This window comes from Pomacea canaliculata, linkage group LG11 (assembly GCF_003073045.1).
Source record: "Pomacea canaliculata isolate SZHN2017 linkage group LG11, ASM307304v1, whole genome shotgun sequence".
NCBI lineage: Eukaryota > Metazoa > Mollusca > Gastropoda > Architaenioglossa > Ampullariidae > Pomacea > Pomacea canaliculata.
In genome coordinates, this window is record NC_037600.1 from 1,839,200 (window position 1) to 1,853,419 (window position 14,220).

Consider the following 14,220-nt stretch of genomic DNA (forward strand, 5'->3'; position numbering starts at 1 on the left):
CCTGTAGACACGCCCCTCACATGTCACGTGACACCTGGAGATACAGCGGCTGTCCGGTTTGTAGGTGACTTTGAGAATGTACCTGAATGTGTGGGTGTGTACGTGTGTGTGGGTGTGTACGTGTGTGTGGGTGTGTACGTGTGAGATAGACAAATTCGCCAACGGCAACAATATTAATATTACTTATGCTTTATAGCAAGCTAAGGTTCTCGACTAATAAACATTGACATTAACTTTTGATCTACAACACAGATTTCCAAAACACAAGTACTTTTTAAGTGCGCATAATTGTTTTCTCCCAGAGAAATACAGGTGTGTTATACCTGAGAGTGCGCAAAAGATATAACACCTCAGTATGCACTAAAGACATTATGCAAATTATATGCAAAGCAGACTATGTGATACCTGAGAGTGCGCAAACAGAATCATACTTGTATGCACTCGCAATGCTTATGCCACTGCGTTCTGTATCCTCTATCTTTATTAATCCCTTTTAGGAAATTAATTAATTAATCTGCTTTCGACTATCACATCAGACATCACATGATGGTTAGATCGCCGACAGAACAAAACAGTTCAGTTATTGCGTGGTTCTATCTCGGGGAATTCTAATGTTGAAATTAACTCAGAAGATTTAAAAGAGAATCTTTACAAAAATGACTAAAGTCATTACACAGTTTACATTATTGTCATCGGCCGCAGATACCTGATGTCTTTATACAGAATAAGTCGTCGTTCATTCCACGTGATCGTCTCTAATCGCCAAAGCTACTTTTGTAGGGACACCTGTACATCTTACCTGTAATTTCTCTCGAGTTCTATTGTGCTAATGTACACTACAGCTGTATAACCTTTATTTGGAGGGTTGGAGAAAGAGTCCCCCCATGTTAACTGCCATCGGGTAGACCTGGGGCGAGGCAACTATAATAGCTTAGGACAGAGACATCAATAAGAGCAGAGAAAGACAAAATAATAATAAAACATTGCCATACATGTCTTGTAAATGTAAGGATTTCAATAGAAAGTCATAAATTTCATCAATCACATTGTTTACATCTTAAACAATTGAACTCTTTGAGCTGCTTTCGTCGTCAGTTACTAAAATACATAAACAACAATGTAGGAAAATTGATGAGGCCTCCTACAACAACGATTTCTACATTATGAAATATCAGAGATACTTCAGGACACTTGTAAACTATTTGTTTTAATTACCACTTTCGTGCACATTCACCTACCAGCTTCTTTTGGTATCTTACCTTATATTTAATATTACTTACTCTCGTAGTAATTACTTAATTACTTAGCTTATTCTTCCCCTTGTAAGGAAATGCAGGGACAAAGTCTCCAGACTGTTGCTTTCTCTATCAATATATAATACATACAGAACCTTATACCAATGACTATATAGCTACTAGGCACAATGAGAAGACTGCGTGAGTTTGACATCGGGTTTAATTAATAAACATAATCATACCATAAATGTATTTAGCTCTTTACTCCACCATCAAAGGCACATCAAACCACTTTACAAACACACAGCTGGTCTTAAAAGCAAAGACTTGACTAAGAGCTGATAGTGTAGCTACTCATTTAGAAAACAGGGCGATTTTCTGGAAAATACAAACAGGTTTGCTGAGGTAGGAATATTGTTTTACCTGAAGTGCACTTCTGAGGTTGCACCTCTGCAATTAATAGTAAATAAAGGACCCAGAGTGACTAACAGAGCATACAGTGATAGCTGCCATCTTGTCACAGTGATGTACATCAGTCAGGTGTCAGGTCAACACAACAGAAGACAGGAAGGCAGGAGGCTGTTTCACCTTCGTCTATTTTTCTCACCGGAAACTCGCGCAGTCGACGTCACAGTCGCAGATGTAGAGGTCAAAGGTGACACTTCTGTGAAGATGAAGGCAAGTGTCGGAGGAGCACAGATGCCATGGACACAAGGATAAGAACCTCGTACACCATTACAGAAACATCGTTATAAGCGTCACTGAAGGAGAAGTAATTCTGTGAAACCTAGCGAGCAAACTCTGAAAAGGAAAGAAGCCGAAAGAAAAAATAAAGCCTCCTGTAGAGCTCTCCTATAGCAGTGTGAATACAGAAGAAAATAAAAAACAAACCATGCTAGACATTGGAGTTGTTAAAAGTTGGTTCTTATAAGTCAAACGTTCGTATGTTGACATACTTTATCTGTGAGGAAATAATGCAGAGCGTCTACCGGAAGACAAAGGAGAAGAAACCTATCCCTAACCCTAACACTACCCTTTCCTAAACCCTAAACCCTAACACAAATCCCTAGCCTTAACCATGCATGATCCTAACCCTAGCCCTAACCCTAATACTAACACTAACACTAACCCTAACCCTTACTAAAACTCTAAACCCTAACACAAATACCTAGCCTTAACATGCATCATCCTAACCCTCACCCTAACACTAACCCTAACCCTCACCCTAACCCTAACCCTCACCCTAACCCTCACCCTAACCCTAACCCTAACCCTAACCCTAACCCTAACCCTAACCCTCACCCTAACCCTCACCCTAACCCTAACCCTCACCCTCACCCTCACCCTAACCCTAACCCTAACCCTCACCCTAACCCTAACCCTCACCCTAACCCTCACCCTAACCCTAACCCTCACCCTCACCATCACCCTAACCCATCTAGTCGGTTTAATGGACAGTTGCAATCTCCCGTGGCTGTGACAGAATCATTTCCTATCTTGCCAATCAGAGCAAAGACATGATCAAATAATTCAGGTTTATCTCCATTACTGAGCCACATAAGTTTGCTGATGCCAAATGTTTATTTAAAAATTCAATATCCAGAATAAGAAAACACCCGTTTGGATGTCTGATAACATTATGTAGTTTGTATTCAACATTATTGTTAAACAACACTGCTACATCCTTTTGATTGGAATTATTCTCTGCCAACCACGTATCCAAGCCGCTGGCTCCTTGAACAATTTTTTCCAATTTTTGTTCTAGATGAGGTTCTTGTAAAAATAAATCCTGTAACTCTGAAAGTCAAAACATCTCTTCCTTTATCCGTGTCACTAAGTCATTAACATTCAGTGTAGCTGTGCTAAATACACTTGTTGTTGTAATTATTTTTATTCTTTAAAATGTAAAGAGTAATAGATAGCCGTGAATGAAGCTACCATCATAATTAATAATTACTAAATACACACAGCTGATTGAAGATCTCAGTAAAAACAACTGTTACTATCTACAGTATCTACAGTGTCTACAGCAAGGGTGTCAAACACCCGGCCCGCGGGCCACATCCGGCCCGCCAGGAAGTTTTACCTGGCCCGCGAATGAATTTTAGTAAATCATTGTTAATGGCCCGGCGACAAGTAGAAGGCAAAAAACAGAAAAGTTCCCGTCGAAGACAGCAAGAGATGGGATGAGTTTAGTGAAGTTTGTACAGACCAAAAACAGTGCACCGCTACTGTTAGTGACCTGAAGGGATGGTGAAGGCGGGGCCCATAAATCTGACCTGTGACACGGGACACGCTGGCGGCTGGCCTGAACACGGGCCGCGGGTCGAAGATTTTTAGTACCTGTTAACTTCCCTGAATCGGTCCGAGATCAAAGGGTGACTAGGGTCAAGCCACGTGTATGATGAGGCAGCTCAGCAAAAGACTAATAGAAACTCATCACTTTCTGACTCTGCGGGTTGGCGAGCGGAAGTCGTCTCGATGAGACGTTAAGTTGTGAGAAGCAAACTTGTGGAGATCAAGTTGGTGGGAGAATAGCTTCTCCAAGGACAGGGGATTTTATATATACCTACCAACTAGAATTATATGTCCGAACTGTGTATGATACTTGTGAACTGAATTATACACGTGGACTGTGGGTGTTAAGTGCCAACTGTGGAATACTAACTGTCCAGTTCCGGCGTCGTCAAGTGTTAATGACTGCCGCCAGAGAGATAAGTATCCGAGTATGAACAGCAAGCCACGGTGTTGAAATATTTGCTGCTTGTGTATTGATGATCTGTGACTTTTTTGCCTGATTATATCTTCTTTTACATACATACACTGATGCAACAACATCACATGTCATAGCAAACAGTACTGAGCAGAGCAGAGCACGCGATTGTTTATTAGAATTAATTGAAAGCTGTGTGTAGTGTGCGAACTTAACGCTAGTCGTAGGTATTGGTGCGCCATCTGTCGGGGAACAAAGGCAGATGATCAGAGCTAAGCACGTGTTGTGACTTTTCTAAAGACTTTTACTTACTGTTAATTTACTTAGTAAAGATCGAGAACATTACACTGTGTAGTGAAGGGTTTTTTTGTAATTTCAATACCAATCAAATTTCAAATTAAAGCTAGCCGTTAAAATGGCCAAGAGAAAAGTTGATTTTGAAAACAGAGTCTTTCAAAGCCAATGGGAGGCTGACTACATGTTTACTAATATCAGTGGTAGACCAGTGTGTCTACTTTGTGGAGATACAATAGCTGTGACCACAGAATACAATCTGAGACGGCACTACGAGACTAAACATCAGGACAAGCTGAAAAGCCTGAATGCAGAACAGAAGCTAAAGAAAGTGTAATGAGTGACTGAAGGCAAAGTACGACTGTGTGGGGCCTGCACAGTTCACTCATTCCCTCCCACAAACGATGCCCCAGCTTCGTCTACATGAGGTTCGAATCTTGAGCATGTTTGGCAGCAGATATTTGTGTGAGCGACTTTTGTCTGTGATGAAGATCAACAAAACATCACACAGGAGTCGTCTTACTGATGTACATTTGAAGCATCCTGAGAATCGCCACAACACAGAAACTTACTCCAAACATAAACAAACTTGTTGTCAAGAAAAGATGTGAAACGTCCACTTCTGACAAAATAAATTAAAAACAAAAACTGCTAAGCCTTGGTTTGTATGATTTTGTTTACACAAAATTAATAACAAAAAGTTCATTTTTTTAGTGTTCAATAAAAAGTTATCGGACTTAAATAATAACCTTCGGCCCGCCACCTTGTAAGCGATGTGAGATTTGGCCCGCTGGGTAATTGAGTTTGACACCCCTGGTCTACAGTATCTACAGTATCTACAGTATCTAGCTCCTTTGGCTGGTGTTCAGGCTTATCATCATAACTATCGCAAATCATTTCAAATAATTTAAACAATTGAGAGGTGGCAGCAATATAAACCACAACAAAGACAAGACAAAAACATAAAGACAAACACCAGAAGATACAAATGAGTAAGTAAAAGATAAACAGAATGTTATATCAGGTTGTCAAGGTGACTACCACGGTCAACATAGTTTGCCAGGAGCACTGACCTGGTGGTTTCTGCACTGGTGGTGGAAAAGTGTGTAAGTAAAGCCTGCGGTTAATTAACTTTATAACATGCGAGTCTTTACAAGGCCAGATATGCATATTCTGAAAAATAAAAATACAAATACAAATAAAAATCTACTATTTTTAGCAGCAAACATGTAGTCAGTGCGGCTTTACTTGTCGTTCTTCTGTAAGACGAGAAAGAGAGACGAGAACGATTGAAAGTACTTGTCGATGTGCTGTGTGGAGAGGGTAGCGATAACTCTGTCAGTTCATGACCAGTGGGATCACATGATCAGGACTGGACAAAGGAGCAGATAATCAGTTTCTACTTTAATGAAGCGAAGGTGACACTTGATAGTTGTCTGTAAAATAAGAGAGAGAGAAAGAAAAGAGAGAGAAGAGGGAAAGATTTAAAGAAGTGAAGTTGGGTAGATTCAACAGTGGATACATGGTATGCACACACAGCTAGGTTATCATGTTCATCGTCACATCGTTGTTTCCAGATCGTTTGGCAGTGTCCGTGGACTTGTCGTAGGTGAACTCGCGAACATACTCTTTTGAGTCCTTAGACAGACCACGACAATCATGAATAGTAACATGTAAACCTATGTTTATTATTTAAGTAAATAATAAATAAATGTATAATTATTCCTTTATTTTTATTGGTAAACGGTTCTCCTTTGGGAGCGATGTCTGTGTGTGTGGCGGGGGACGTAGTATTTGTCTCCCTTTGTAAACAAATGTTTACGGGAAAACAGGAACGAGCAGTAAGAGAACCTACTATCAGTCCTGCATGTATCTACTGCAAGCTATGGACGAGTAGCCGTATCTCAGCCGGTGACAGCAGGGAAAGAACTAGAAATTATATTCCACAAATCTCAGGAGCAGCTCCACTTGGATCACGTGACATGTGATCATCTCTCTCTCGTCTCTCTCCTCTTGCTCGCGCTAGGGACCAGTGGGAGTGGCTTTGCTCGTTGTGACCACAAATTGACATCAAAGTCACATGACATTAACCCCTTTGGTAAGATCACCAGAACATGTTCAAGAATGAAATACTCTCAGAAATAACTCAGCAAAACTTGCTTTAACAGCGCAAACACACGCAGTATCTGACCTTTTGTGTCACTTCTTTCTGAGAAACACATTCCTTAGTGACCTTTGTGAACTTTCCAGACAGAAGACATCCTGCGACGCACATTCCGAGTGGGGAGCTGCCAGTATAAATAGGTTGATGCCCACGAGACCATATTCACATTCAGCAGAATTTCGAAGCGAATTTCTTGAACGTTCACAGTTGTCCTCCAGACGGTCGAGTTGTCTCATCATGCGCCGACTGCTGATACTCGTGGCAATGGTGCTCCTCATCTCTGGCACCTGCATGTCTGCTCCACAGCCACTGGGTAGGTACTCTCAGTGCACTACAATTGTTATTTCTCTTATTAGTCAGAAATGTTTTAGTAACTTGGTCTCCAAGAGAACTAAGATTTTCATAGCGAGTCGTAACATTCATTGTAATATACGAATTTATCAACATACACACAAACACTGATATACAGATGGTACACAGTAATACAATATTTAACATCGTACAAAAACAGCAAGAAACAACAACAAAACACATGCACTCACCGCACTCAGTCTCTTCCACTGGCAAAGCTAACCGCAAACCATTCAACACAGTGCATGTGCACACTCCCCGAAATAAAAAAGAAAAGAAGAAAGAGAACAAGAGCAAGAAGAAAGAAGAAGAAAATGACGAAAGAAGAAGTAACAAAGAAAGAAAGAATAAAAAAGTAAAAACCAAAAAAGTAATAAAGAAAGAACACGAAAGAAGAAACAGAAAGTAGGAAGAAAAAAATAAGAAAAAGTCTAAAAAAACAAGAAAAAAGACGAAAGAAGAAATAACGAAGAACGAAGAAAAAAGAAGAAAAAAAAGGAATAAAAAAGGATGAAAAAGAAATAATAAAAAAGAAATCAAGAAGATAGAAGAAAGAAAGAATATTAAAGAAGCAAGAATACAAAAAAAAAGAAAGGAAAAAGAAGAAAGAAGGAAGAAAAATAAGAAAGCAAAATAAGAGAAACAAGAAGTAGAAAGAAGAATAAAGGAAGAAGAAGAAGACACTTTTCAGTAGCCATTAAATATTCATCAACTTTGAAATCATAATTGCTCAATCAGTCTCTCTTTTCCACTCACACACACACAGACACACTGGATAAAACTGATAAAACCCACAGTCAGCTGTTTACGCCTTTGAAATTCACAAAGAGGAATTTCTCTCCACGAGATACGAACCTGGGACATCTGATGTCCACTGTGGTGATGACACTTTAGCCTCTGTGTCGTTTATTGTTATTGATGTATTTACTTATTGTAGGATAAGTTACACAGTGCACGTGCTGAGTCTTGTGTTGATAATGTTGGCCTCGTCACACTTTGTTACAGACGTAGGAAATGGCATGATGTCAGAGCCACGACATGGCTTGCTCTCAGCTCCATCACGTAAGGTCCTTGGTAAGGTCCGTAAGGACCCCGGTGTGCCCCTCAGTGGTGCCATCATGAGGCCATGGCCATGAGGCTACTACAGGATCAGCAACTACTACAAATCCAGCAACAAATGCTTTCAGCAAGCCTGCTTGTCTCCCATCTCCATCCTGCTTGTCTTCACTATCCTGCTACACGTGACCCGCTGACGTACCCTGTACTCAGTGTCAGTGAACAGATACAACAGTGAACATTCAGTAACCGCTGTGACAGCAAATATTATCACAATGTGGTGACAACACACCTTCACTGACATGTGGCCAGCAGTAACACACAGCAGTAAGAACGATGGCCAACAAACAAACAAACATAAACAAGTGAGATGCTGCACTTGACAAACAACAAACATAAACAAGTGAGATGCTGCACTTTACAAACAAACAAACATAAACAAGTGAGATGCTGCACTTTACAAACAACAAACATAAACAAGTGAGATGCTGCACTTGACAAACAACAAACATAAACAAGTGAGATGCTGCACTTTACAAACAAGAAACATAAACAAGTGAGATGCTGCACTTGACAAACAAACAAACATAAACAAGTGAGATGCTGCACTTTACAAACAACAAACATAAACAAGTGAGATGCTGCACTTGACAAACAACAAACATAAACAAGTGAGATGCTGCACTTTACAAACAACAAACATAAACAAGTGAGATGCTGCACTTTACAAACAAATGTTTCTGCTACTAGACGACATTGTGTTTGTCTACAATACAAAATGTGTTTATAATGTTGTCAATGTTAGCTGTAGTCTGTATTTACTTACTCCAATGTCTTGTCAGTGGACTGCCACAAGCTTCAGTGTAGATAAATGACATCCTGTAGGCTCACTGTGTCTACTGTAGCCCTATGATGACTCTTGTCATCGTGTCACGTGCAGCTTGAAACATTGTCCACGATGTCCTTACACACAAGCTCTCTGTTATGTCTGTGTGTTCACTTCACTCTTGCTCCATCTTTTAGTCTGCTTCTGCTGCTGGATGAAATAATCTTGAAGTAAACATATCTATCTTCAATCAAATTGTTCTTTCTTTTTTATTTGAGTTTTGAGCTTTTCACCTTGCACAAGTGTGTACGAGCTGTCGACGGAACACATTCTTGTTGATCATTCTCAATGTGGGGGCTGACTGTGTCTGTTATGGCACTACACTGACCTTAGTCACTAAACCACTTACATTAAAAATAATATTTATTTTTCTTTATAATTTGTGCAATACAGGCTTAAATTGCAAAATAACCTTAAATACAGAAGAAAGTGAAAGCATAAATTGATGCAAATCACACACAGTTACACACACGTACCATTATCAGTAAAACATTTTTACTAAATTAAGATTCACACAACAGGTTTGCTTTAGGTTTCAACTTAAACATTAGTCGAGATTGACTATGGAATGTGAGGTGAAAGATAATTACAGATTTTTGTTTCCTAACACACAGTCCTTACACAAAGACCTTCTGATGCCAATAACTAGATGGCACCATGGACAATCAGAAGTCTGCGTGTCTCACCTGCAGTTTACTCAGCAAATATAATAATACAAATGTTTATATATCGCCCTACCCCAACATGAAGGCAGGCTCACAGCTCTCTACACAAATACATAACAACACACAAACAGCAAAGAGTTGATTGTTAGCTGTTAGTGCAGCTGCTCATGTTGACAAGAGGATGATGGCCGTCAGAATGTAAACAGACTTGTTGACACAACAATCAGTTTGAACCTTCAGTCAGTTTCCGAGGTTCCACCTTTGCGTTTGACAGGCAAGACAGGTCTGACAGTGAATAGTAACAGGGAGCATGGACTGACAGCTGCCATTGGTAGTGGAACTGACTTCACAGCGATAATACCAGTCAGGTAGACAATAGATAATAGGCGGTAAGTGGCTGGGTTTTTCCCATGCTTCTAGAGGTCAAAGGTGAAACCTGTTGAAGATGAAGGCAGGTCTCAGAGTTTGCTCCAGATGCACAAATGCCGCGGACACAAAGATTAAGAACCACGTACATGGTCAGCAAGATGGAGGATGCGTGTGTGTGTGTCTTTGTGTGTGTGTGTCTGTGTGTGCTTGATGCAACAGTTCTAATAATTCCTATAATGAGATATCGAGGAAGGTTTGAACCATTTCGGCTATTGTTGCTGACATTTGTAGATACAGTTTATATATCCGATACAAGTGACAGGAACAGGCGTGAAAGGGGGGGACAGGTGGTGTCTGATTACCTGTGCCAGTTGCTATGAATGGTGTCCTGTCTTGATCAGTGGAGTGCTTTACTTCTGCCTTCCTTTTCCTTTTTCTTTTAAAGAAAGGTCTGACAAAAGAACATTGCACATTCAGATTCTAGTTTCAAGCCTGCAGTTTACTATTTTCAGGTCTAAGGGAGGCGGACCGCTGGGGTAGCGGGCCTGGGGTAGGAAGGATGCTGGACACCAAGACTTTATCGCGAATGAACCGTCTAGAGTAAGTTTGTGAACTGAGATTGCTGGATTTATTGCTGCAAGCATGTCGGAATGAAAGTGAAGAGGTAGGGATGTGACACATGGGAGGACACTCTGTGAGCGAGAGAATGGGGGTTGTCCTTAGTGCTGCAGTGAATAGTGCTGAACACGCATGTACACACTTACAGAGATCGGCAGCCCGATAAAAGTTGGAGAAAGTTTTTCGACATGACATGCCTGTCATCATGAAGAACTTGAGACACTTCTAGAAGTTTCTGCCTGTTTGACAGAGTTACAAACAGTTCTGATTTCTATACCTGTCCCAGTGTATGCACACCTGTACATGATGTGATTATTTCTAAAAGGATGCAGCTTCCCACAAACACACATATTAGCTGTTTGTTTACCTGCTTGCTTAAGCTTCTTCCTTGAGCAGACTGGGGAGTCTTTATCTGAGTGTGCACGTGAAGAATTGCATGTCAGTCGTCAAAGCGAAACAGAAAAAATATAAAGTTACTTCACTTGTGAGTAGACTTCATGTTGTACCGATCTTCCTTTTCGTTTCACCCACACTTTCATTTCATTTGAAGGACAATATTCAGGACAGTGATGTTAAAGATGATGAAGCCAATCAACAGACTTTTGTCTGTCTTCAGAAAATGTGTGAAGAGAACAGAGATGTCATGGTTGGACTGACAGCTAGAGTTCGGACAGTACCTGTGTGAACCTTGGTACGCTACCCACCTACCTCGACCCTCCAACCTTCCTCCTTCTCTACCAGACATACATAACAGGTGACATGGAGTAGTTGTGGGTCATGAGGTCAACATAACTGATCCCTCACACTTGTACCTTAACTGTTATAAATAAAAATAAAAATGTCTTAAAATCATAAACGCGAAAAGTTGTTGTATGTTGATGTTGACATGATAAGTCTTGCTCACTAAATGTTTAACTGTCTCATTGTCATGAAAGGCATCATACAAAGGTGGTGTATATCCAAGTTCCTGTCACATACTTTGCACACTTGTTAGTGAACTCTTTGATATTCATGAAAGGTAACACGGCAATGTGGTGCTGAAATCATTTATCTTAAACATTATTTTGCTAATTAACTATGTTAGCCTCATTAAAGGTGGAGTATCATGATCTCAATAACATATATCTTTCACACTCGCCGTGTAACCATTTTAATGTCATAAAAGGTGACATAGTGAGGTGGTGCATGTTGATGTTTGTAGTACACATCACAAACACTAGCTAATTACCTTTTTAGAGTCTTGAAAGGTGAGAGTAAATCTTGCTCAGGATTTTGTGTATTTTGGGTACTGGCTAACTAACTGTCATAAAGTCATAAAATGTGACATGAAAAGCTTTTACATCTCGATGTTGATATCTTGCCCGCTAGTTTTTCAACTCTTTAAAAGTTATGGAAGGTGGCATCATCCATCTAGGTTTATCCCTAAATACCGAGCTGGAGGTTCTGAAATATGAAGTCCCTCACCATGTGAAGCTGGTCTCAACGCAGACGGATGCTGGGGTAGACTACTCTCCACTTCTTTTGTCTCTTCATCCCGACGGAAAGAGGAGGTAGCAGGCAGAAGTAACAGTTATTGTGTGGTTGCCAGGCTCTCTCCACACCATGGCCACTGCACACGCCATTGATGCTCTCCTGTCATTCAGCCTCTGTGAAAGCTGTTACACATGTAACACAACATGTATGTGGACCTCAAGGATGTCTTGGTCCTCAGTCTTGCATCCGAAGTAAAGACGATTTGCCTTGTTCAACTGAGAACTGATTCTTTTCTTCTGCTTGACAAATGGCTGTTCTCCCCACAAACAGACAACCGTTGTCCTCGGTACCAACGCACTTGGGAGGCCTTAGTGTTGTGTGCTGTGACTACAGGATGTCATTGTGTCGGCCTGTGCTGTCAGTGTCACTACTTAGATGACAGCAGAATATAATTATGACAGCATAGTGACTTTTAATAACACTTTTTGATCTTTTTGCCTCCAAACATCTCGTCAGTCTACGTAAATGGTTCCCACAATATGGACCCTTGTATTTTCACTAAACAAATCTTATGAAAACATATTTTAAATGCCTAAAGTACGATACCGTCTGCTTGACAGCACAGAGTCGCCATGTCTCCGTCGTGTTTGTTTACTCCAAGTGAGGGCAAAGAATGTGCTGACTTGTCAAAGCTGAACTACTATTCATTGCTTGGGAAAACCCGATACAGTAGATCGACAGGTAGAAACCATTGTGTAACACGAATGTACAGCTTTTAATGTGTTGTTGTCAGTCACGTGATACACACGTTAGCAACAGACACAGTCCGCCATCTTTCCATTCCTCGTCCTGACCAGAGAAAGACAAATAACAGTTATTCCACTGCGAAAGCGCGAGAAAGATGTGAGGTTTGACATTAAAATACATTTACTTCAGGACAGGTGAGTGCGTGTTGTTTGCTTGAGTAGTTGATGTGAAGATGACTGTAACACAGCGATGACATCCTCATTGTGGGCTTGAGGACAGAGAGATGTTTATTGTATATTATTATTATATGTTTATTGTAAACAGTCAGAGGTTCAAACGACTGGTGTGGACGGGTGTAGCTATTCCTGAGTTTGAGGTTCGTCGTGGAAACCTGGCTACTCGGGTAGTTATCTACCCGTGTTTACCATGTCGTGAGCCCGCGTTCGTGGTAGTCTGAGAGATTATCTTCTTTATGCAATCGGATATCCGTATGTCTGTCAACACAAAGTGTAGACTGCAGACTACAGTGACAGTCGGCATCACGTGACCAGAGTACATTTACCACCTCCATCGCCCAGACCAGTCTTTAGAGCATGGGACGGTTTACAGTAAACACAGCATGGCAATAAATTATTACACTTACTGACATTACGGGTGTGTGTACACTTACTGACACTTACTGACATTACGGGTGTACTTATAACCGCTACATGATGTTGTTGTTGTGAAGTAGTGGTTACAATCACAGGGTGGTTGCCATGTGGCTCAGTAATTACAATATGTAATTACAATATTGTTTCAGAGGGCGGTGCAGTCACTGACCACATGGCTGACCGCTGCTGTCTACTCACTGGACGTTGATGTAGGCGGCCAGAGGTCGACGGGGAGAAGGGGGAACCTTGTCACCTTGAAATGTGATGATCAAGCGAGCAGGACCGGCCATCTAAAGCAGTCGTTCTCAAAGTATTTCGGACCGTGGACCACTTTACTAAAGTAAAAAAATATGGCGGACCACCAAGGACTAAAAATCACTCTGTACTATTAGTTTTAAATTTAAATTGCCGCGTTTGTTTCATTACAATTCAAAACTAAATGTCCTTTTGTGACAGTAGTATAGTAATAAGTTGACATAGAACTACCTCGTTCTTTGTAATTACAATGGTAATGCAAAGAATGTATCACTTTAAACATCACTTTGCTTACATATAAGGACTGTCAGCCGCGGACCACCTGACTTATGCCCGCGGACCCCACTTTGAGAACCACTGGTCTAAAGTGCAGAGAAGTGTGGAAGGACACAAACTGGAATCCACCGACATTGCGGCCTCCCCGCTTTGTACTGGTCCTGCCACCTGACGGCAAGCTAGGTCTTTGTAGAAGGGGGAGAAAAAACAGTCAAAAGGAAGGAGAAAGAGTTATATCCATTTTCAGTAACAGAACTTTCTCTACAATTCCTAGAAGGACCTGTCACTTCGCGGCAAGTCACGTGCAAGCTTTCACTGTTGCGCTTTATTCACATTTAAAGTTGGTAACTGACTCTACCATCCTAGTCTGCATTTTCCAGCTTAAAAGTCAATGATATAAGCCCACCATATGAACTTGCAAGTTAGTAAATGCCCGAGAAACTATGTCATGTATATAATATAATA

At 40.8% G+C, this 14,220-nt stretch overlaps 2 long non-coding RNA genes across 2 annotated transcripts; both read right to left on the reverse strand.

Annotated features, from left to right (window-relative positions):
* Positions 1-5,909: 5,909 nt before the first annotated feature.
* LOC112575987 lies at positions 5,910-7,754 on the reverse strand. The gene is made up of 2 exons (XR_003101719.1): positions 7,613-7,754; positions 5,910-6,737 (listed from the first exon to the last, which is right to left on the reverse strand). It is a non-coding gene; the product is annotated as an uncharacterized LOC112575987 (long non-coding RNA).
* A 944-nt stretch (positions 7,755-8,698) lies between these two features.
* On the reverse strand, positions 8,699-12,477 carry LOC112575988. The gene is made up of 2 exons (XR_003101720.1): positions 11,816-12,477; positions 8,699-9,800 (listed from the first exon to the last, which is right to left on the reverse strand). It is a non-coding gene; the product is annotated as an uncharacterized LOC112575988 (long non-coding RNA).
* Positions 12,478-14,220: the final 1,743 nt, after the last annotated feature.